The sequence below is a fragment of the Dreissena polymorpha genome, chromosome 4, assembly GCF_020536995.1.
Source record: "Dreissena polymorpha isolate Duluth1 chromosome 4, UMN_Dpol_1.0, whole genome shotgun sequence".
NCBI lineage: Eukaryota > Metazoa > Mollusca > Bivalvia > Myida > Dreissenidae > Dreissena > Dreissena polymorpha.
In genome coordinates, this window is record NC_068358.1 from 130,408,533 (window position 1) to 130,434,956 (window position 26,424).

A 26,424-nucleotide genomic window follows, 5' to 3' on the forward strand; every position below is an offset into this window, starting at 1 on the left:
TTTGACCTAGTGACCTAGTTTTTGACCCCAGATGACCCAAATAAAATCCCAACCCAGATTTCATCAAGATAAACATTCTGACCAAATTTCATAAAGATTGGATGAAAACTGTGACCTCTATTGTCTACAGAAGGTTGTTCTATTATTTGACCTAGTGACCTTGTTTTTGACCCCCAGATGACCCAAATACAATCCCAAACCGGATTTCATCAAGATAAACATTTTGACCAAATTTCATCAAGATTGGATGCAAACTGTGACCTCTACTGTCTACACAAACAAATTGTTGATGGACGGACGCACGGACACACGCACAACGGACGCCGGACATCACACGATCACATAAGCTCACCGTGTCACTTCATGACAGGTGACCTAAAAATATGTGTCGGAGATAAACATGAACAGTTGTGGTTACAATCCCATAGAAACAAGGGCTGTTTGTAAAACATGCATGCCCCCTATATGGGCTATAAGTTGTAGTAGCAGCCATTGTGTGAATACGTTTTTTGTCACTGTGAATGGTGTTGGTGTAGTAGTAGTAGTAGTAGTAGTAGTAGTAGTAGTAGTAGTAGTAGTAGTAGTAGTAGTAGTAGTAGTAATAGTAGTTGTAGTAGTAGTAGTAGTAGTAGTAGTAGTAGTAGTAGAAGTAGTAGTAGTAGTAGTAGTAGAAGTAGTAGTAGTAGTAGTAGTAGTAGTACTAGTAGTAGTAGTACTAGTAGTAGTAGAAGTAGTAGTAGTAGTAGTAGTAGATAGTAGTAGTAGTAGTAGTAGTAGTAGTAGTAGTAGTAGAAGTAGTAGTAGTAGTAGTAGTAGAAGTAGTAGTAGTAGTAGTAGTAGTAGTAGTAGTGAGTAGTAGTAGTAGTAGTAGTAGTAGTAGTAGTAGTAGCAGTAGCAGTAGCAGAAGCAGTAGCAGCATTACAAGACTCTAATACTAAGAATGATCAAATGGAAACGGTAACCTAGCACTGGCAGTAAATATGGGGCTCATTTACAGGTCAGATTTGGAATCTCTGCTGTAAAATGAGATTTTGAATGAATTAAAGGGAGGCAAATCTGTAATAAAAAGAACATGCATAAACCGTAGTTGTTTCCCTTGTTTGAACCATGCTAAATCCTTACAAGTTTGGAAAGAATTGGATGAAAAATTTGGACTTTATTGCATAAACACCATTTTCTCAATTCAAGGGGAGGTAATTCTGTACTTCATGGACCAATAATGCTCATTTTTTGTAGGGTTCGTGTCCTCATTGATATAAAGACACTGTGCAAATTTGGAAAGGATCGGACAAAAAATGTGGAAGATTTTTGAAAGTTTTCACAAAATAGGCAAAAACGAATGAACATGCAGAGTTCAACGAGCTCCTGCGGCCATGTTTTTTGACGAATCAAATTTCTTTGAACAACTTTTTCAGGGGAGCCTTCAAAGATCATCCCTGTGAATTTTTTTGAAAATCTGATGAGCGGTTTCTGACAAGAAGATTTTTTAAGGTTTTTACCATATATGGTCATGGCGGCCATCTTGGTTATGTGATCAAATTTTTTTTAACAATTCTTTTGTCCCATGACCTAGGGATGCTCCACATGAAATTTAGTTGAAATTGGCTCAATGGTTTAGTAGAAGAAGATGTTTACAAATTGTTTACAGACAGACGGACGGACGCCGGACGCTGAGTGATCACAATAGCTCACCCCGAGCTATCGCTCAGGTGAGCTAAAAATTATTACCTTTTTTCAGCTGGAATTACCGTTAAATTGATACATATCCTAGTTCATCTGATGCTGTGAGAATGCCATGTTCTGCCAATCCTTGAAATACAGGCACCTGAAAAAAAAAATTCTCATTTAACATCAATTTATTCAATGGAATACAATAATGAACATGACATTCAAAACATACACTGTTAATCTTATACAGCAAAGTACAAAAGCCCTTAGTATTACCCCTTTCCTCCATGAATATGTACCAAACTTCACCCACTATGAATATATAAGTATTCTTGCACTAGTACTAAAACAAAGAATTTTCTCACCACAGGAAATAGTGAAGAATTATATTTTTATTATTATAATTGTTATAGCAAACAGAGACTAAGGTCTATTCCGTTTGCAAAGGTGTGATATTGAGTAATCATGGAGTAAAGGGTTACGTTAAATTAGTTTCAAAGCATACATGTTAGCAAGTGTGAGAGATAAAATGAGTATTAGCATGTATCATTGTGTGTTGTATCCATGATCATAAGCAGTTAGAAAACATTATTGATTGCAAGGTTACATGTATGCAAAAAGTATGCAAAATAAACCCACAAGCTCAGCATTTAATATACATAACAAGATGTGTTTGTGAAACACAATGTCCCCCTATATGATGTTTGACCTTGTAGGATGACCTTGACCTTGACCCTTCACCACTCAAAATGTGCAGCTCCATGAGATACATATGCATTTCAAATATAAAATTGCTAGCTTCAATATTGAAGAAGTGACATTACATGGGCAATTTTGACCCATATATTTGACCTTGAAGGATGACCTTGACCTTGGCCTTTCACCACTTAAAATGTGCAGCTCCATGAGATACACATGCATGCCAAATATCAAGTTGCTATCTTCAATATTGCAAAAGTATTCATAAAATTAGCGATTTGGGCCACATATATTTGACCTCTGACCTTGAAGGATGACCTTGACCTTGACCTTTCACCACTCAAATTGTGCAGCTCCATGAGATACACATGCATGCCAAATATCAAGTTGCTATCTTCAATATTGCAGAAGTATTCATAAAATGAGCGATTTTGGCCACATATATTTGACCTTTGACCTTGAAGGATGACCTTGACCTTGACCTTTCACCACTCAAAATGTGCAGCTCCATGAGATACATATGCATGCCAAATATCAAGTTCCTATCTTCAATATTGCAAAAGTTATTGCAAATGTTAAAGTTGGCGCAAACCAACCAACCAACCAACAGACCAACAACCAACAGACAGGGCAAAAACAATATGTCCCCCACTACTATAGTGGGGGACATAAAAAGTAATCTACAAGACAATGAGGTGGAATAGGATATGCACATTTCAATACACTGCCCAAACATTTAAGTAATATACTCAATTAGTTATAGGCCTACAATATCAACATGAACCATATAATTTGCCTGAGATACTGTTCCATAATTACTCAGCTACATCCTCCCCCACACTGACAGCCCCTTTTTGTATTTAAAACCTCAAAAGAATATCACACTGTTTCCTTGTGCATTACCAGTCTCATCAAACTGAAAGTGTATGGAACTTTGCTTTCAATAATTTGTTTACAGAGCTTTGTTCTGAGATATGCTCCTAAACCATCTGACAAAATGAGATTTTGGATTTGCTCATTGTAAACTTTTCACTTATTGGTCCTAGAAACATGGCAACAAAAAGTTCTGGTGTGCCATCACATGAACTAAATGAAAACCCATCTTTTGCAACTTTCATGGCCCAAAGTATCTCAGCTGTCATCACTTGGTCTTTCTGCAATTTGGACAAAAATGGGATCTGTTTTGATGGTCCAGATACAGCATCTCCACCTCCCTGTGATGTGGATGGCAAGTCATGTGGCACTTTAAAAACATCTGAATGTTGCTTTTCCTTAGCTTGATAGTATCTTTGTGTTTATGTCCCTGGGCATGGTTCAGTGTTTGTGTTGCACCAGTATTTCCACACTGTATAGTTTTCTTACAAAGAAAACAGTAACCAGCAAAGTCCGAGGAAGAGTCCTTTTCACACCAAGTATTTAGATGATGTCCATTACAGTGGGTTTTCCCAAGCGAGGAAGCGTTAAATTTGTTTTTTCCAAATTGCATGGATGATAAGTATTGACTAGCATGCAGGAGAACTAATGCATCTAATACCGGTAAAGACAGTTAGCTAAATAAACATGTGCAAGCACATAAGCTACAAGATGCTTGTGTACTGATGTCAACAATATTTGTTTGCAAGTTGATAATTAATTTTTGCTTGTAATAGCAAGATCACATGTTCGCTAATTAACTCAATAAGAAACTTACTGGATTAATCAGATAACCAAACTTGATCTTCTGTCAAAATCACAAAATAATCAGTTCCCTAAATCATCCACACTTAAAGCACTGTAATAATATTGACAAGTACACTAAGCACCTGCAACAATGAGTGGTTACGAGTAATTTTTGACGATGCTGGAACAGCATCGTCCAAGGTATGATAACCATCAAAAAAATCTTCACAATGGCGACCTATGTAAAAGACTGAGCCAGTCCGATTGAGATAACTCGATTTTTCAGTTACTTCCCTTTTGCATTCGCCACTGCGTAGGAGATTGCTCGTCATTGATAACATTCTCCTAGCAGAGTTGTTGTTCGTGTTTCAACATTCAACAATGGCCGCCCCCATGAGAGTCTTGATTCAAAACTTTCTTACTGCATAAATTGGCTTGTTTCGCTATTTAAAAGCTGTCATTTATGATATATGAATTATTTATTTACTTAATCTCCGCTAATGACAGCAATGGATGGAATTCGAAGGATATATTCGATGTGAATGGATCACTTTCTTGGCTTCGCCCATGAGAGACTTGATAACACTCGTGTCAAAACATTCTTACAGCTTAAATTGGCTTGTTTCGCTATTAAGTAATGCAACAATAAATGGAATTCGAAGGATATATTCAATTTGAAATGAAGCGCTTTCTGGATCTCGACAGATTGACAAGGCAAAACTGGCATACTGATGATACTGGTATTTTTAGTTATCAATTTAAGTCACATTTTGCTTTATAAATTTTGTTCGAGCATTTTGCGCCTTATTGAATGGCTATGATACCCAATATCAACAGCTCATATGGGATTTGCATATCACCAAGCTGTCCTGAAATACAACATTGATTACAAACTCTTTACGCAAATTACTGGTTTGTATGAATTCTTTCTTCTTTCTATTTAAGTAGTTGATATCGTAGTCCAAATAATTAGACGTAATTTACCGTTTAGTCCATGTATATCGACCTCATATTTATAGGAGTAGATATTATGTTAAAGGGGCCTTTTCACAGATTTTAACATGTTTTGAAGTTAGTCATTAAATGCTTTATATTGATAAATGTAAACATTGGATCTTAAATGCTCCAGTTAAAAATCCAGAATAAAATTCTTTTTAAAAAAGTAGTCCGCCGCAGGGCTTGAACCAGTGACCCCCTTAGTCCTGGAGTAAAAACGCATTAGCCTGCTCGCCTTTTCTACCAAGTATAAATGGTTGACGTATTTTATACCTAATATAAGCAATCTTCGTAGTTTCACACAATTAAACAACAACAACATAACTCTCCAAATTATTCAATCGTTTCGCGTTGCAACGCTTTGTAATTTTAAATCGTTAAAAGATGCATATAATGGCTATATTAGACCATGGTAAATGTTCAGTAATACTGTTTCCTAAAAATAACATAACTTAAACAAAAATTTGCGAATCCGATACAACTTTTTTCAATTTTTGTCAATTTACAAAAACGTGAAAAGATCTCTTTAAAGTTAAATGAACTGTATCCCAGTAAAAGAGACATTAAGGTGATTGTGGCCAGTTTAGATCCAGTTCAGCCTGCAGTTGCTTGAAAGCTGTTTGCTTAAGAGCGGTTTTCTGACAATGACAAATAGTTTAATTGGATACTGATTAGACTGCCCTTTTCCTGTGACCTGGCTAATTAAATTCAGAAGCCTGGTAACAGTTTAACGTTAATGTTAACAATGTGTCAGACCAGGGCCTGGATTTTGAAATCTAGGACATGCATGGTCAGAAGATGTCATTTAAGATTATACATTTTTTCAAACCTATACAAATGCATACAAATATATAGAGAATACATGGTTGGTGCGGAGATGGAGAAAGTTTATCCGGTGAGGCTTAGAAAAAGAAAATAGGGCGAGCTTTAGCGAGCCCTATTTTTCTTTTTCGGGCCAAACCGGATAAACTTTCTCCATCTTGGCACCAACCATGTATTCGATTTATCCTGCTTCATGCCGTTGACACATTTTATCAAAGACAAATGATTAATTTACATAACAATATAATTATTCTTGTCGGGCCTCCTACATTCCTGACGACCGAATAACTACCGATTGTGTCACGCTAAAAATAGTTCCACATTAAACTGTTCCTTTTAATACTTTCCTATCGAAACTATTAAGAGAAGAAATAAAAAACGAATCGAGAATGCGATATTTTTCTTGGTAAAAAAATGAAATCAAAATGCATCAGCAAAACAAAAACTAAATTTTATTTACCTTAATGACAACTTTAATCCATTGCTTTATCAATAAATGTACAACGTTATACACATTCATTGTCTGTTCTTCCATCCCTTTGTCGGAATCCATTTTCTGTTTTTCCATCTCTATTATCGGAATGTATTTTAAACCACACTCTTTTTTGATAGCGTTTGTATCGAATGCTAACCATTCTGACCCAAAACCCGATTAACGAAACCGTAATCCTGTCGTAGCGAATCTTTTTATTCCTATCGAAGTTTCACACTTATGAATGACAAACACACACTCCGAAAATTGTTTATGATTCGTTCGATGATTTAAAATATTAAAAAATACTGTTAAAACCACCACGTCAAAATTGTTGTCCCTAAAATCCTGAGAGAAACTAGATAGTATGTTTTGTCAGAGAAATGACGTCACACTAGATACGTCATAAATTGCGTAATCAAGTAAATGAACATGATAAATACGGAAGTCTGGTTCGGTAATATATTTTTAAGAAGATAAAAATGATGATATATAATATTATGATAACTTTCATGATGCGTCCCAATAAATTTCAAAGGTCAAATATTAGAACATGTTAATCGGCGCGTATGAATACATACTTACGGTTAGATCACGATCACGTGATGTACTGCCGGATATCAACTAGTTTATCCGACCCTGCTTTATTTGGTCAATGTTTGCAACTGAGGCAGGATAAAAATAGTTTAATGCACTAAGTCAGAAGGCATTTGACTTCGGCTGGTGCCTTGGCACACCAGGTGTTTCGGTTGCAATAGTTTGATGGACTCACTACTTGGATGTGTAGTTATATTATTTACAGTATATCAAACAGTATTTAGCATGAACCAATGATTTTTTCAAACATAAATAATTATTGATGTAAAATGCTTGAAGGAATAATATTTAAGGTTTAAGAAGGCATTTTCTTTTTGTTTTAAAGGATAATTAAATTCAGAAGCCTGGTAACAGTTTAACGTTAATGTTAACAATGTGTCAGACCAGGGCCTGGATTTTGAAATCTAGGACATGCATGGTCAGAAGATGTCATTTAAGATTATACATTTTTTCAAACCTATACAAATGCATACAAATACAAATAGTAAAATGCACTAAGTCAGAAGGCATTTGACTTCGGCTGGTGCCTTGGCACACCAGGTGTTTCGGATGCAATAGTTTGATGAACTCACTACTTGGATGTGTAGTTATATTATTTACAGTATATCAAACAGTATTTAGCATGAACCAATGATTTTTTCAAACATATATAATTATTGATGTAAAATGCTTGAAGGAATAATATTTAAGGTTTAAGAAGGCATTTTCTTTTTGTTTTGAAGGATATCTTTGAAAAATATATTTTTTATGAGCTTTTTGGCAACAAGGGGTAACGCATTTTTAAACAAGGGCTGTTTGTAAAACATGCATGCCCCCCATATGGGCTGTCCGTTGTAGTGGCAGCCATTGTGTGAATACAATTTTTGTCACTGTGACCTTGACCTTTGACCTAGTGACCTGAAAATCAATAGGGGTCATCTGCGGGTCACGATCAATGTACCTATGAAGTGTCATGATCCTAGGCAAAAGCGTTCTTGAGTTATCATCCGAAAATCATTTTACTATTTCAGGTCACCGTGACCTTGACCTTTGACCTTGTTACCTCAAAATCAATAGGGGTAATCTGCAAGTCATGATCAATCTACCTATGAAGTTTCATGATCCTAGGCGTATGCGTTCTTGAGTTATCATCCGAAAACCACTTTACTATTTCGGGTCACCGTGACCTTGACCTTTGACCTAGTGACCTCAAAATCAATAGGGGTCATCTGCGAGTCATGATCAATCTACCCATGAAGTTTCATGATCCTAGGCGTATGCGTTCTTGAGTTATCATCCGGAAACCATTTTACTATTTCGGGTCACCCTGACCTTGACCTTTGACCTAGTGACCTCAAAATCATTAGGGGTCATCTGCAAGTCATGATCAATCTACCCATGAAGTTTCATGATCCTAGGCGTATGCGTTCTTGAGTTATCATTCAAAAACCATTTTAATATTTCTGGTCACCGTGACCTTGACCTTTGACCTTTGACCTAGTGACCTCAAAATCAATAGGGGTCATCTGCGAATCATGATCAATGTACCTATGAAGTTTCATGATCCTAGGCCCAAGCGTTCTTGAGTTATCGTCTGACAACCACCTGGTGGACGACCAGACCGACCGACAGACAGACCGACCAACAGACCGACATGAGCAAAGCAATATACCCCCTCTTCTTCGAAGGAGGGCATAAAAATGTAATAAAGTTTCGACAAAAAACTGGTACCATGAGTAGCATGAAACAATTTTTTTTTTAAACAATTTTAATTGATGAAAAATGATTGCAAAAATAATATCTAGGGTCTAATAAAGCATTTTTTATTTTATTTTAATAGGTTACTCTGAAAATTCTATTTATTTCATGATTTTTTTTTGCAACAAGGGGTTATGAAATTTAAAAAATGTTACTGGATTTTTAGACCAAAACTGGTACTATGATAATACTATAATGCACTTTGCCAAAACATTTATAATTATATTGTTTATTCTTGAAAATGTATTTCCCCTATTCACTAAAAATAACACTTTTGATCAGAAAATTCATATATAATGATGTATACTTTTATTTTCAAGAAGCATAATGCCTCTTTTTAGTTGTATTCAGCCACAAGTTCTTGTCAGCCACTTTAGGGTTATATGTTGCCTTTCTTTTACAAAATGCAAAATAATTCTACGCTTTGAGACATTCATAAAATATTTTATGTCTTTACAACACCGACAGGCTAATAAATTTATCAAGTACTTCCATACAACACTGTATTATGTGAATTGGGAATAAGACATCAATTTGGGAATAAATTGTGTTTTATCAAAAGTGCATAATATGCAGTTTTATATGTTGCATTTATCTAGTTTTACAAATTATAATTAAAACATATACTTGCACATATAATAGCATCATTTAAATTGATTTTACTTCAAAATTGGATTTTTTATTAATTTAAAAAAAAATCCTCATAAAATGAAACTGTGTTCATGCCGCGCATGGACACGGTTTCAAAATACACTTTAAATGATACAAATTCAATCACTGTTAATGAAAAAGTCATGGAAAATTTCTTATTAAGCTTAAATTATAGATAATGTATTACAAAAATATATGTAGATCATGAAATGAATAGTTTTGTTTGAGAAAATCACCAAAATGATGTCCATTCCCAGTTTGATGTCTTATTCCCAATACACATAATACAGTGTTTATACTAACAGGACCATTCTAGGCGGGCAACCTAGCAACCTTGATTTGTTCATATCTTCCTATCAATCTGTTATATGTGTTATGAATCATTTGTTCGGAGAACATTTAATGTTTGTTATAACTTTTAAATAATTCAATGTTCAAAGTGATATTGTTATTGACCGATAAACCAACATACTGATTAAAAGGGAATATTTTATTAATTATTTGCATTTTATCTTACATGAGAAATATTTGCCTAAATGTTTTTCAAACTATAGAGAAATCTATATACAATTAATAATTGACAACGTTTATCAAAAAAACATTTATGAAATGGAAGTTTAAAGATAAAAATAAATAATGCAAGTTTTTGTCAGATATTCGTAATAATTTCCAATATAATTGAGTGTCAGAGCAATGTGGATGAATGAATATATCGGATAAAACGAACACTAGTCTACACTTGAATTATGATTTATTTTTCAATATTATATGCACTTAAGTTTAGCCTTTATGCTTTTTTTAGCATTTATAGACAGTGTCCCTCCCAAAAATCAAGGAATTATTACTTGTCATTCATTTGTGTAATGGTATACAATAATGTTGTGGTAGAATATTTGAAAAAAACATTAGAAACGAAACTTGTAAGTGATGAAATTTTCCATATGGTTATGGCAATTACCAATCGTCGGTTTCTGAAAAACAATACGTCACGGTTTCCAAAAATATGATGGTTGTGCCCAAAGATTTTGGTGTTAATGAACATTACTGGTTTATATTTTAATAATTTCGATTCTCATTTGATTAATAGGTAATTTCAAGGCTGATAAACTTGAAATATGCAAGCTATTCTTTCGTTTTGCATATGTCTGTCGATACATCTGTACAATCGGTAATTTCCGTAACCATTCGTTAAATTGTAGCAGACACAAGTTTAGATGAAAAAATTATGTTTTACACTAATATTCTACCTCTTTCTTGCTAAAAACTAATGCATGAATGATTTAAAAGTAATATTGCATCATTTTTAGCCAGGAACACGAAAAAATACAAAACAAACTTTTTGATTTACGATATTTACTTTATAAATAGCTTGCATGCGGCATGGCATTGCATGTTCCACAAGATAAATATCTCGACTTTATTTATTGGATGATTTCGGACTGCTTCATCCAATCAGAAAATAGCTTTTTAACGTAATTTAGACCCATGTTTAGCGAGATAATTAAGTACCACTTTTTAACACTGCCAAATTGTGACATAACAAGTTGCCTCCCTTGTTGGTTCATTCTACTGTATTATTATGCCCCCATTCGAAGAAGAGAGGGTATATTGTTTTGCACATGTCGGTCCGTATGTCCGTCCACCAGATGGTTTCCGGATGATAACTCAAGAATGCTGGATGCCACGTTAATATTCCAATCTTCATTAAATTTGGCCAGAATATAAGTCTCAATGATATCTTGGATCAGTTCGAAAATGGTTACCATTGATTGAAAAACATGGCTGCCAGGGGTTGGGGCATTTTTCCTTATATTGCTAGAGTAAAACATTGTTAACACCCAAGAGGTCACATTAATTTTCCGATCTTCAAGAATTTTGTTCACAATATTTGTCCCAATAATATCTTGTTATCTCAGGTGAACGACTTTGGGCCTTTCGGGCCCTCTTGTTTCTTCATCTTACCATTTGAAAAAAAGATATCATTGCACATATGTCTTTTACTTTTAGAATGTGTTATGCTGCATTTCTTATGTGGCTTGTTCGGGGTATATTGTTTAGTACATGTCGCTCAGTCAGTCAGTTGGTCCGTCCACCAGATGGTTTCCGGATGATGTCTCAAGAACGCTTAGGCCTAGGATCATGAAACTTCATAGGTACATTGATCATGACTGGCAGATGAACCCTATTGATTTTCAGGTCACAAGATAAAAGGGTAAGGTCACAGTGACTATAATGCTTAGGCCTAGGATCATGAAACTACATAGGTACATTGATCATGACTGGCATATGACCCCTATTGATGTTAAGGTCACTTGGTCAAAGGTCAAGGTCACAGTGAGTCAAAACAGTTTAATGATTTCCGGATGATAACTCAAGAATGCTTACGTCTAAGATCATGAAACTTCATAGGTACATTGATCATGACTGGCAGATGAACCCTATTGATTTTCAGGTCACTAGATAAAAGGGTAAGGTCACAGTGACTAGAATGCTTAGGCCTAGGATCATGAAACTGCATAGGAACATTGATCATGACTGGCATATGACCCCTATTTATGTTCAGGTCATTAGGTCAAAGGTCAAGGTCACAGCGAGTCAAAACAGTTTAATGATTTCCGGATAATAACTCACGAATGCTTACGTCTAAGATCATGAAACTTCATAGGTACATTGATCATGACTTGCAGATTACCCCTATTGATGTTTAGGTCACTAGGTCAAAGGTCAAGGTCAAAGTGACTCAAAACAGTAAAATAGTATCCGGATGATAACTCAAAAATGCTTACGCCTAGGACCATTCAACTTCATATGTACATTAATCATGACTGGTATATAACCCTTATGGATTTTCAAGTCACTTGGTCAAAGGTCAAGGTCACAGTGATTCATAACAGTAAAAAGGTTTCCTGATGATACATCAAGAATAGTAAGGCCTAGGATCATGAAACTTCATAAGTAAATTGATAATGACTGGCAGATGATCCCTATTGATTTTCAGGTCACTAGGTAAAAGGTCAAGGTCACAGTGACAAAAAATATATTCACACAATGGCTACCACTACAACTGACAGCCCATATGGGGGCGTGCATGTTTTACAAACAGCCCTTGTTTGTCTTATGTTGGTTAATTTTCATCTCGGTCAATTCTAGGTTAAGTTTGAAAGAAGGTCATATGTGGTTCAAACTAGGTCAACAAACCAAATCACAAAAAAGGTTAGTGAACACTCCAGAGGTCACATTTTCTTCCAGATCTTCATGAAAATTAGACAAAATGTTATCTCGATGAAATAAAGTTTCAGTTTGAAAGTTGGTAGTTTGTCGAAAACTAGGTCATTAGGTCAAAATATAGAAAACTTCCTTTATCTTTCTACAGGTCACATTTACTTCCTGATTTTCATGAAAATTGCTTACAATGTCCATCTTAATCAAATCAAAAGCTGAATTTGCAAGTTGGTCATGTGCAGGCTAAAGCTAGGTTACAACTTAGTCAAATCATACACAAGTTTTTGACACTATAGAAGGAGTTTTGGGTGAGCGATACAGGGCTATCTTGTTTTAGAACAGTCTGTAGTAAGAAAGGGAAGGTATTGTTTTTGTTTCAAAAGTAACATTTTATTGTTATTGGAAGTAACTGAGCAATTATATGATGTCATAGTTTTGGTTATTTTGCTCACTTGTTATGATGTGACAAGGTGAGCTTTTGTTATCACTCTTTGTCTGTTGTATTTTATCCAAAGTTTATTGTGAACATATAAGATATCATTTTACAATGTTTAAATTTGAGTGTCACCTCTTTGCCAGATTCTTATCAAACTAGTCACTTATATGTCATTTTGGGTTTCATATTCTATCAACAATTAGGGCACTAGGTCAAATATAAGAAAAGGTCTGTTAATACTTTAGTGGTCACATTCTGTCTCTGATCCACTTGTAAATTGGTTAGAACATTTTTTTAAATGATTTCAATGTCAAGCTTGAAAGTAGCATATTCAACATTTAGGTCACAAGGTCTAGTCTCAGTGATTAACAGGTCATGTTCCAAAGTGGGTCATGTGCTTCCAAGCATTTGATCAATAACCAAAATCATTAAAATCTATGTTAACACTTACATTTTTTACCTGATCTTCATGGCAGTTGATCAGAATGTTCAAATGAATAAAAGTAGGAACTCGGTAACAAGGCTCAACTAGACCGGATAGACACAAATAGTTTGTTCATACTCACAATGCCTTTTTTTCTAGATCTTCATGAAAAATTAGTTAACACCACTAGGAAACAATCAGTTTCAGGTAAGCCACATTGTGCTGTTAAAGCTATCTATGTATAGTAGATTGTTACAAAACCTTGTTTATCAATAAAAATAAATGAAAAACAAGATGTGTTTGTGAAACACAATGTCCCCCTATATGACGTTTGACCTTGTAGGATGACCTTGACCTTGACCCTTCACCACTCAAAATGTGCAGCTCCATGAGATACACATGCATTTCAAATATAAAATTGCTAGCTTCAATATTGCAGAAGTGACATTACATGAGCAATTTTAACCCATATATTTGACCTTGAAGGATGACCTTGACCATGACCTTTCACCACTAAAAATGTGCAGCCCCATGAGATACACATGCATGCCAAATATCAATTTGCTATCTTCAATATTGCAAAAGTATTCATAAAATTAGCAATTTAGGCCACATATATTTGACCTCTGACCTTGATGACCTTGACCTTGACCTTTCACCACTCAAAATGTGCAGCTCCATGAGATACACATGCATGCCAAATATCAAGTTGCTATCTTCAATATTGCAAAAGTACTCATAAAATGAGCGATTTTGGCCACATATATTTGACATCTGACCTTGAAGGATGACCTTGACCTTGACCTTTCACCACTCAAATTGTGCAGCTCCATGAGATACACATGCATGCCAAATATCAAGTTGTTATCTTGAATATTGAAATACTGCAAAAGTGTACATTAAATGAGCGATTTTGACCCATATATTTGACCTTTGACCTTGAAGGATGACCTTGACCTTGACTTTTCACAACTCAAAATGTGCAGCTCCATGAGATACATATGCATGCCAAATATCAAGTTCCTATCTTCAATATTGCAAAAGTTATTGCAAATGTTAAAGTTGGCGCAAACCAACCAACCAACAGACCAACCAACAGACCAACAGACCAACAGACAGGGCAAAAACAATATGTCCCCCACCACTATAGTGGGGGACATAAAAATAGCTTTCTAAAAGTTGTAGTCTTGGATGATATATTCCTCAACTTATAATCTACGAAAATCTTTTGAGAAGAAAAACAAAATTTGACTATTATTATACCCCAACATACTGTGATTGGGGGCTAGCACAGGAATTCTCAATTATGTTCCTCGAAAAATTATGGGTTAGCATATTGTTGCTGTTTTATCCAGTTGTCTGTACCATTACTCCCAAAAGAATTGTAAGTTCAAATATGAGATATTTAGGTAAATAAATCTAATTGAAGGAAGTGCAGTGTCCAAGAACGGAAACAATTGCACCACAACCATTAACTATTGACCTGCGGATAAATGACAAGCAATAAAAATTACACAATTGCGGTAATGTAGATAAACTTAAATGAATGCTTATTTATTTTATGCTTTCCGGTGATTTATACAGAAATATCAGTGAAATAAACTGGTATTTCACTGTTTTAAACAGTGAAAAATAACAGTGAAAATATCGATATTTTTCGCTGTTTTTCTGGGAAAATCAATATTCCGCCGAATCCAACAAATATCCTCTATATATCCATCCTCTTCAAAAGCATCGTCAAACCAGTACTTTCAGTGCTTTGATTATATTAGTGAAACTTACTAGTTATAGTACTAAAATGGACATTGTATGGATCTCAGTTGTCAATATGTCACTGCTGCATCATAGTATTGACACAAAGCAAATTAAGGCTGGTCAAAGCAGTGTTGTTCAATGCAGTGTCTTATAGCAAACTACAAATGCCACGGTATTCTAATTCTAATCAATTTAATAATGTTTAAGTAGATGTGCATCCATAGGACACAGATGCCCCCACAATTTGGCTCTGTCACAAAGATTCCTATCCATAGATATCTGATACACTTGCATCAAAATACTCAGGTATACAAGTTCACATGCTGACAAATATTCACAGAAAGATGGCTCTAGCAGTTATACTTTTGAGTTCTGCGCAACAGAAACTTTGGGCTATGGACAGCCAGATGGACGGCCAGACAAAATCACCCCTCCCTGTTTTTTGGGGTCATACAAAATTATTTATGATTTATATGAAAGTTATTAAAAGCAAGCTTTACATATAAACGTAAATGTATTTTGTAAGAAAGGAAAGCAGCATCTGCAATTACGAATTTAACCCATAAGGTTTAAAACACAGCATGGCATTTGTGGGTTCCCTCAGCTAGTAGCATCATTGGAAAAAAGAAACTTGGCAGTGTAAAGTCTAGATGAAGCGTGCATATCTGTCACCTCTAGTTCAAGAAGAACATATGCTATGATTAAATAGAACATACATGTATTTTCACAGTGTAAAAAGATAATATCTTACCTAAAGACCAGTATGTCTGTACTGGCTAGCCAAGGAACCATGGTGCTTTCAAGGATGGACATCACAAGGTGATCCCCCAAACACATCTGAACTGTACTCATTACAAAAGATTCATAATGAATGGAAATTCTGAAAAATATCTAAAGAAGAATCATGTAAGCCTTCATTTTGCATTTTATTTATTTTACTTGCAAAATGAAAAAGTAGGGATAATGGGGCTATTTTTGAAAAAAGTAGGGAAAAGTAGGGTAAAGAAAAAAAAGTAGGGAAAGGTAGGGACCAGTAGAAAGCCTGTATAAGCTAAAATGTTCAAAATTTCTCTGAAATAATGATTCTGTTAAAATAGTGCCAAATAAGAGACAGTGAAAAGCTAACCAAGGGAGATTACTCCAAGTATGTGGAATATTTTGAGGCCATTAAAGGTTAGGAGTTACCTTTCTTGCAAACCTAAAGATTAAAGACATTACAGGAATTTTGCAATGTACTCCCTGAACAACCTAGTAAGATTGTTGTGCAAGTCACTACTGAGCCATAATAAACTGGCACCTAGATTTTTTAATTGCGACTTGTATAAGAAGTTAGAAATGCTCCTGTTTATAAAAATGGTCCATTTTAGCATTAACGATATGAGAGCCAAATATAATCATTGTGTGTTTCATATTTAATTTTGTTACCCAGCCCACCTGGACCTCCACCATGCCTTTGTTTTGATTTTTTTCACATAATTATAAAGGAAGTTTTATTCGAAGTTTCAATACATTAATCAAATTTTCACACTGAAACTATTATTATTAATATATAACAATAGTAAAAATGCCTTAAATGGAAGAACAAGTAGTATGAACATTGAAAATTATTTTATAAAGCACATGCTATATTGAAAATTTGCCATAGAGATAATATGACCGTGCACAGTAAAGTGACCTTTTCGATGAATTACAACCCTGCCTTTTTCAGATCCTAGTTGGAGCACAGTTTAATGCAGTTTAAGTTGAATCTTGATACTTTCATTGACTCTTGCTTTTAACCTTTATTGAAAACAACCATCCAGAGTATTCAGAGGTAGTTTGTTTATTCAGTTGTTCGAATACTGTAGGGTGATCCATAATTTTAATAAGGATTTATACTGCCAATACAGTGCGCCACAGTCAGAAGTAACAAGATGTGTTTGTGAAACACAATGTCCCCCTATATGACGTTTGACCTTGAAGGATGACCTTGTGAAGGATGACCTTGACCTTGACCTTTAACCACTCAAAATGTGCAGCTCCATGAGATACACATGCATGCCAAATATGAAGTTGTTTTCTTCACAGTGATTTTTTTTGCTTTTATTTGTTACAGGTTGTGCCATTTGAATTGGGAAAATTAGCGCGATAAACAGTGAAATTGGGAACAATATCGCAATAAACCATGAAATTGGGAAAAATTAAGCATTATAAATATGATTATAAGTAACAGAATTAATAATTTTTAAGTGCATGTTCAGGGGGTTTTCAAGCCATTTTGCGATAAGGAGTCTGGTCTAATTTGGATTTTTTTAATCAATAAAAGTGGCAAATTTGGCAATTATTTATTGTCAAAAAGGACTGAATTAAAGATCTATATTTTGTAGGATGTTTAAAAAATAAAGTTGAGATCTAGAGTTAAGAAATCATAATTTAGACAAAAGAGACTTCTTTGTTAAAAAAAAAAAAAAATTTTTTTTTTTTTGGAAATTGGTTTTTTGGGGGAAATTTTGGTCAGATTTTTGGGAAAAAACATGGAATTTTGCGATTGGGAAGCAGCCGAAAATCGGCTGTAATTTTGAGCAAAAAATATCACTGCTTCAATATAACAAAAGTTATTGCAAAATGTTAAAGTTGGCGCAAACAGACCAACAGACAGACAGGGCAAAAACAATATGTCCCCCACTACTTTAGTAGGGGACATAAAAACCTTATACTAATGGCCTAATATGGAAATCTTTTTCCTGGGACCTTATGTCTTATTAAGTTTGAACATATTTATTGGTTCAGACAAATATATTATAATAGACATGTGCATATTACAAAATAATTAACTTTTCATGGATAAGAAGGCAACCATCTTCAATGCTTATTTTAGTTCTGCTCCGTGCTTGAGTTACTACAGAAGAAAATGCAATATGGATGGTTAGTACTGCTTTTGTAATTCTAAGCCATTAATATATGCAAAAGAAGGAAGTATGTATTGTCCCACCACTATAATGTCAAAGTATTTTGTTGCTGCAATGAAGCCTTGGACACGCTGAAAAAGATATGTGTTGTGTTCAGGCGATAGCCAATCATCTCCAAAGGGCAGATTGTTTAATGTCAATGGACACAGCAGATTTAAAAGGAAGGACAGTTATGTATGTTATCAAAATTTTGGCACTGCATTAAGTAGTGGGATGGTGTTTCTTCTGCACCACAGGAGCAAAGAGGACTATTAGTGATGTTTCTATGGTGTTACTTAAAGGTAAATGTGCTACAACCTAGACGTAGTCGGCAGTGGTTGTTTTATGATTTCCGATGGCCAATATTATAGAGATTTGGGAATCCTGTGGGTTATAGAAGAGAATTCCATTACCGGATAGTTGAAGGCAGGAATGAAGTGAAGACCTGTACAGCCGAGTATTTGTGAACATTGCTGGGATATTGTTATTGCTACAAAGCAAATATGTGCAATCAGACTGTACAGGTATCAGGTTGGAAAGGTATGATGGGATTAGGTTGTTCTTTATTTTATAAAGGAAAATTAATTTATGATTTTTTCCTCTGTCGGCTAGGGATTCCCACTAGAAGACGGTCCAAGGTTACAGAATTTGGTAGCGCCAGTTTTCAATCCTTGCAGCCTCGTTTTGGACAGCTTTCATTTCGTTACTTAGTAATTAGAACAATTGTCCCACCCGACATCGCCATACTCAAAAAGGCGTCGGATAAATGAAAGATACATGCGCTCTAAACTTATGAGAGATAATAAATACTTTAAGGATCGGAGGATGCCGATTCGCTGCCTAGCCTTGTCAACCATGATAGAGATACGAGTTGCCCATTTTGCATCCTCTGAAAGAATTCGTATAAGATGCTTGTGGGACTTGACATCGTTCATTAAAAAGGTCTATTTTTGCTGAATTTAAAGAAACCAACCTATGTATTTGACCAGAAGATAATTCGCGACTGATCTGTGTTTAAAACATGGGCAGACATTTGATATATATTGATAAGAGCAATGGACCGAGAATGGATCCTTGTGGGACACTGGCGGTAACAGACGACCAGGAAGAAGATGTATAAGCAAAGAAAATCTGTTGTTTCCTGCTTGAGAGGTAGGAAGAAAACCAGCCCAGAAGAGAGCCACCTATCCCAATAGAAGACACTTTAGATAAAAGACCTTGGCATCAAACTCTGTCCAATGCCTTAGATATATCACACAAAAATGCTCAGATCTCTTAACCATCATCCATAGCCTTAGGGATGTCGTCATACAGATAAGTTAGCTGGTTTATGCTAGTCGCCCTTCACAAATCCAGATTGGAAGTTTTTTCTGTAATTAGGTATTCAGGGCTTCCCCTTGCTCAAAAATTTCTTTAGCCAAATTCCCCTTGCTAAGGCAAAATTCTTCTATTTTGGATTATTTTATGAATTCTAATGAATAAAAAGTTGTAGCCAAATAAAATTTTCTTTAGCCAAATAGGTCAATTTGAAGCCATTGGCTAATTTGGCGAATTGCAGAGTAAGCCCTGGTATTAATAATTTGCAAACATGTTTGTGGACACAACACTCCATCAGTTTTTCTTTGCAACTCAGAAGGGTTAAAAACACTGACTGGTAGTTATCAATTAAAAAGTATGTGATATCAACAAATCAATTACACCAATGTCCGAAGCTGGATACTTCACGACATGAATTTCCCCAAATACAGGACTTTTTGCGCTAATATTTCCCAATTGGTCTGGTACCAGTTCTTCTCCCAATTGGGAAAAAACAATCGCTGGGACAAGCAATATGATAGCAGCTTGAAAAAACAACAACATATTATTCAAAATTTAAAACTGGTATTTTACTTGATAAATTTGGACACATGTATGATGGTTTTTTTCATTAAATATGTTACTGTTTTTGGTCAATTGTTCTTTTGTAAATGAATGATTTTATTAAATTGTTCTAGTTTCCAAACAAAAATGGTCCTCCGCTGCTCAGATTTTCTCAGATAACTCAATCATGTCTATTTACTAATTTAGACTAGTAACTTAGTAAGACCCAAGTCATGTAGCTGTGTTTGCTTCTTTGCTACAATAAAAATTAAGTTGAAAATTTACAATCACTTTGTTTGTTCAAATGACCCTGCGAATATTGTGATATTAAACTAAAGGATACAAATATCGAGAAAATAATTAACTTATAACGATAACGAATCTGAATAAAATTTAATTGCCCCACCCACAAAAGGCCACAATGCTTCAGCACAAATGTGTTCTTTCCCAAACACAACTAGAACAAGGGTCAAAAGCAAAGTGTATCAAACTGCCCATTATTTGAAATTATCTTATCAAAATAAACAAAAGACTGAACTTACTATAGTGTTCGATAATTATTATTTAATAAAATAGACACCTAAAATCATCGGGCTTCTCACCGTAGAATAGTCTGGATTACCTGCCCCTTTGTTTTCAACCGAAGCTAGGAACCAGTCTAACTTTATAATGTTGATTCGTTCTATGTGGTTTTCGTACCATAATTTTGCGTTCTAATTTATAAGCAATTGTAATTAACCATATTGTTGTTAATATGATTTTTAAACATGTGCTTTTGCAGATGCTAATTATATAAGGGCATATAATGTTTATCTTGTATTTAATAGCTTTTATTTCGCTAATAATTGTATTGTTAGTAACGAAGTTAACAGTAGGGCTTAGCCCGAACAGAACAGTACGGATGTGGTTAAGTTCAATTACAATATTTCCGCTAAATGGATCATAGCAGAGTGGCGCAGTGGAAGCGTGCTGGGCCCATAACCCAGAGGTCCGAGGATCGAAACCTCGCTCTGCTAATCTTTTCCTTTTTGCCATGTATATTTTGATAGAATTGTATCATAGTCCGTCCTTTCCAACGCTTCCATAACCATACCGTTAAGTTTCGAAATAAACGAAGTATTCATCAACATGATCGTCATTGTTGCTTCCGGTCCGTATTATACGGAACTTCTGAGTATTGTTCTTCGAATATATTTTCGGTTCAGCCGTAGTTCTCAGCGACTGTTTACGCGACGAAAATTCAATAAAGGTATATGTACAAAATCACTGCCTCGAGAACATGCGCAGGTGGGTCTACAGAGAAATAGTCATTTCTTAATGGGTTATGTACTGGCTTATCATTCCATCGGCTGTCCGACCCGGGCAGTGAATGGCAACTCGCTTCTGACAGCATCGGCCAGCGTACAGTGTCTGGTCGACGCGTAGCGTGGTTGATACTAAGGTGCTTGTGCCTCTACGCATCCATGTTCTTCAGCGTCAATAACGGATCCAAGAGGGGGCGCACTTGTAACCTGTCACTGGTTTTATATCAAGATTACACATTAGGCACCAATCATACACAGTTATCCAAAAATGATCTATAAAAACGGATTTGAACAGACAATTTATACATACGGTTTCATTAGAAATAATATTCACCTTTGGCAAGAGTTATATCTGTCATCAATTAAGCACTTTGTTCCATCATTTATGTTGTTTATTTTATGCATCGGTCGGTGTGACTATTTTTAAAACCAACTGGCCTTACAGATGATACTATATAACTACACATGATATAAAAACCTATTTGACAGGTAAAATATATGGAGCTGTTTCTTTGAATAAAACATTATTTTAAAGGAAATATATACCGGGTAGAAACTTTTACACATACTTTACTCTACTCTTATTAATAATCATAACAATACTTTATATTATTATTTTTTTATTATATGTAATCTTTAAGTAAATCAGTTTTTCAGTATAAATATATTGTCGGACATTAAATATATCGCTAACACATAAGCGATAAAAGGTCGCCGTGGTGTAATGGATATGGTGTCCACCGGGAGGTCACGGATTCGATCCCCACCGCGGGTTCTTTCTTTAGATCTCCCCCCCCCCCCCCCCCAAAGGCACCAAGTACTGGTTCTTGTCCAGGATACGGACTCGAGAGCGTTTATTTATAATTTATTTTTTATAAAAGCCTTAGGCTTTTGATGCAATCGAGCTAAAATAAATAGGTTTAAACTTACACATAACGTTTTTACTGTTTACTCTCGATTCACCGGGTATAATCCACCTAACCATTGGTTTTTCCAACACAATTATCCATTATAACAAAACATTTGTTCAATAACCGCACGTTACTGAAAATGAAAGACGCCTCATACATGAATAAAGACAGCAAATCATCCGAGATGCTGTCGACGGTTTGTCGTACTATTCTGTCTGTAGAGCCACTGATACTGATACTAAACTTATTATACAAAAACAATCCGTACAAAAAGTTCCAATAACTTCAGAAATGACTATTAAATAACGCCTTTAAAATTAACACTCGCGAAAAATGGTTTGCCGATTATAAATTGTTTCTTACCAATCCTTATTAATTAAATTCACGACATACCTGTATATACATCCACGAACACAAACTATTGTCCACCGTGAGCACTATGGAAACGCGAATAAACGACCCGCTTCATCGCCGTGTTTCTTTCTCCAAGTTTCTGAGATCCTCCCGCGCATGAGACGATACAGACCCAATGTGAATACACAAGCTTCATCGCTAAACAATGCCAGTTCATTTATGTTGTTCACCCCGGCTGGTGTTGAAAGGGTCAAGTGGCTGATAAGCCCCGATAATATCGCAACCTTGCGGGATACTGTTACGTAAATGTAAGGCTATAGGTCATTGGCATATTCGCTAAGCAATACCCTAGATCCCTGACCGTAACCAAAGGTCATAGAGATGTACACTGGTAAACTCTACACGCGCTAGTTAATTTGGTCGTTTTAACTGGAATGTCATTATTTCCTGATAGTGAAATTTAAATAAGCCAAGATAACGTATTTTAAACCGCAATAATCGCACTAACTATAATACTAATAATCATATTTACTTCCATCATGTAGCCCGAGATGTTCCATTAGTTCTATAGATACATATTTTTTGCTACTACTGTTTATCACTTTATCGATATGTATTACAATATATGAAACATAGGTTTTAATACAGTGCTGTAGCGAGCTTTTCTATGTTCTATTAGAATTACTGTTCGGACTGTACACAATTTAATCACTACATTGAGTTCATTAATAACACAACACTATTAATATTTTAGATCGTATTTTATTTTTATTTCAACACAAGTTTAATTATATTCCAAAATAAGCTGTTTTTATTTGTACACTTAATATTTAGCTATTTTATTATTGCTGATCTTAATTCAACTATAATTCCACAGTAAAAGGTTTCCGATGTTACGACTTTAAAGCCTAAATTCTCACTAAAATTTTTGTCCATAATCACAAAGCAGACACACACTTATCAACATTCACAACATAAAACAGCCCGAAAATGTCAACTCTCTCACAACAGAGCATATTTAATCTAAAACAAACAAACACTCTCTCTCGAACAATATCAGGTATCAGATCCAGCATCCACACCCAAGGTGTAGTTAATCGCAGTTCGCGACAAGTGCATTGCATATTTATTATATTCAATAATAATGCACAAGATATCCACAACATATATTTCCTCTTGAAAACGATATTTTGTATGCAATTATCTAGTCAATAATCAAATCCTTTTAAAACCGCACCATCTGAAACAACAATCATTTGAGCTTTGTTCTGAGAAAACTGGGCTTAATGTATGAGCGTTAAGTGTCATCCCAGATAAGCCTGTGTAGTATGCACAGGCTAATCAGGGACGACTCTTTCCGCCTAAATTGGATTTTTGCTAAGAAGAAATTTCATTGAAACGAACAATGTCATAAAAGCGGAAAGTGTCGTCCCTGATTAGCCTGTGTGGACTGCACAGGCTAATCTGGTATGACAGCTTACGCTCATGCATTAAGCCAAATTTTATCAGAACAAGGCCCATTTGACAAACAAACATGGCATATTCTGTTATTCCGAACTCCAATATAAACACAAATACACCGAAATTACAAAGCAACATTTGAGTAAATACCCTAGCTAATTGTGTATCGTCGAGATAGTGATACTTCACGGACGGGGTTTTACCTATTGTTGTTATCATGGCCAAGTATCATGTGACAGTTTTTTGTGTGGAGATGACAGGGCAGTGTAAATTAATAACAGCTTAATTGCAGAAACCCATTCAAGCTAATCAAAACATATACTGGACCATATCATAGGTAAATCCATGGAGCGCATATTCAATCATCTAGAGTCCGTGGTAAATCCCACACAAATTCCTAAAAAATTACGTTTTGTTGAGTGATAACTCAGTAAATTAAAATTTGCACCTGTAATATACTTTGACGCCGCAATGTACAAAATATGCAAGAAACCAAATCATGCGTAGTAAGTATTATCATAAATGTTTATCTAACAATTATGGTATATAATGACAATATTATGATATATCACAGCATATATCCCTAGGAGCACATAGGTCATTAACATAATTATTTTAATTAAAGATGGTTCATGTAATAAACACGTTGAACAACATCAAATATATTGATATTATGCATCGACGAAACACAAAAATGAATGTTCTAATTTGGAGAATAACGGGTTTTTCTCCGGTAATCAAATGCCACGTTTCTTATTACTATAACGATACAATATTTTAACGAACAATTAAGCATTATTTTCCTCAATAGAGTTTTTCGATTCTTTTATTAAACTCATACGAACTTGTTTGTTTACTAAAACCAGACCTTGATTTTTTAACTTATTTGCTAAGTGTGATCATAGTCGTTATAATTGATTATTGGTTTTAGATCATAATCGTTAAATTAACTTTAACTAAATTACTTAAGGAAAATAACAATAAATGTAAATAGATATTTGGAAGATTTTGATGAGTCAGTGTATATCTTTATTAAAGGTGGAAATTAATCGCGTATCATAAAAAAGTTAGCGAACAATCTGTTATGCTGACTTGCCTATATTTTTAGATGTCAGAGGAATTGAAGAACGTTTTTTTTTTTTTGCTTTCACTTGTTATTTTATATCCTAAATTAAGAGATTTGGGTGCTGACGAAATTACGCATTCACGTTTGTCTGTTCACCTGTACGTCCATATAATATTTCCTCTCCATAACGTAAACGCCTGTACGGATGTGCCTATATTGCTTGAGAGTATTATTTCCTACGACAAAACGACGATTCGCATATTTAAACCACGTCACTCTGTAAAAGGTCTATGCTGCAATTCAATGTCATACGTCAAATATTTGTTGTTGTTGTTTTTTTACAAGTAATTAAACTTCAGCCAAATAATCCCCATAACCAGACAATGTTTACTTGAATGACCCATGCTTGTACATCAAAGGGCAAGGTTCAACTGTTAAATACTAATATTTTCTATATGGTTAAATACGGTATATTGTGTCTGTTCCATATGGAAGGAGTTTGATATAACCTCAGACATTTCCGTCTTACCATATAAACCGTCATGATTTATGATTGTCCATTAACGGTACTTTTTATTCAATATAAAACATACACTGTAAATATCTGCATGAGCAAGAACAAAAGTGATATAATACAGCAGTAATAATGTCAAACATATTATACATGATATGATAGTATATACAGTGTTTTTTGTGCTTTGGTTGCCTGTGGTGTATGTTGTTATTTTTAAATGTAATAATCAATATTATAGATGAGTTTCGTAGACTGGGGTAGAAGACAACTGAACTGGATTATGAAAGTTTATGTGTTTCCATTTTTGATAAAAAATATTAAGTGTATCGTTGGTGAGGGCTATTACTTTTACAATTTGGATCTTAAGTTTTTAATAATTTATAACACAGTTCAAAATATGTGTGTTTTTTTTGTATTTCATGCTGAATATGAAATATTTCATTAATATAATAGCGGGTAATGTAGTTCACAGTGTTATAAATTTCTGGTATGTTAAAAGTATTAACACCGAAACTGATATATCAGAGAGACAGTTTTACTTTTAATTGTTGTTTCTCTAGAAATGTTGTCAATTGGTTCAATAGAGTTTGAATATGTTTGCTATCCCAGAAAAGGTGCTCTATTGTTTCAATGTGTTCGCTGCATATATCACATACATTTGTGTTGGATAGGTTGCACTTAAAAAGATATTTATTTTGTAGCTATGATTCTATTATATGGACAGTCTTTCCGAAATACCGTAGGTCCTCGGATTTTTCCGATAATAATTTGGAAAATCCGGAAATGATTCTAATATTACCGGACCTCGTGTCGTGTTAAAATTTGGAATTCCATAAGCTATTTCCAGAAAAGTTTCAAGGCAAACGTGGGAATTTACTGAGTTATTAAT

The 26,424-nt window shown here is 34.8% G+C and overlaps 1 protein-coding gene and 1 non-coding gene across 2 annotated transcripts in view; one reads left to right on the plus strand and one right to left on the minus strand.

Moving 5' to 3' along the window:
- LOC127876447 (ubiquitin carboxyl-terminal hydrolase 38-like) overlaps positions 1–20,531 on the minus strand; it is a 74,161-nt gene extending 53,630 nt beyond the window's left edge. Inside the window, exon 1 of the mRNA XM_052421742.1 lies at positions 20,468–20,531. The gene's annotated coding sequence lies outside the window, so the exon portion shown is untranslated. The remainder of the gene's footprint in view (positions 1–20,467) is intronic.
- A 338-nt stretch (positions 20,532–20,869) lies between these two features.
- Trnam-cau (transfer RNA methionine (anticodon CAU)) lies at positions 20,870–20,941 on the plus strand. Its single transcript has one exon. It is a non-coding gene; the product is annotated as a tRNA-Met (tRNA).
- The last annotated feature ends 5,483 nt before the right edge of the window (positions 20,942–26,424 follow it).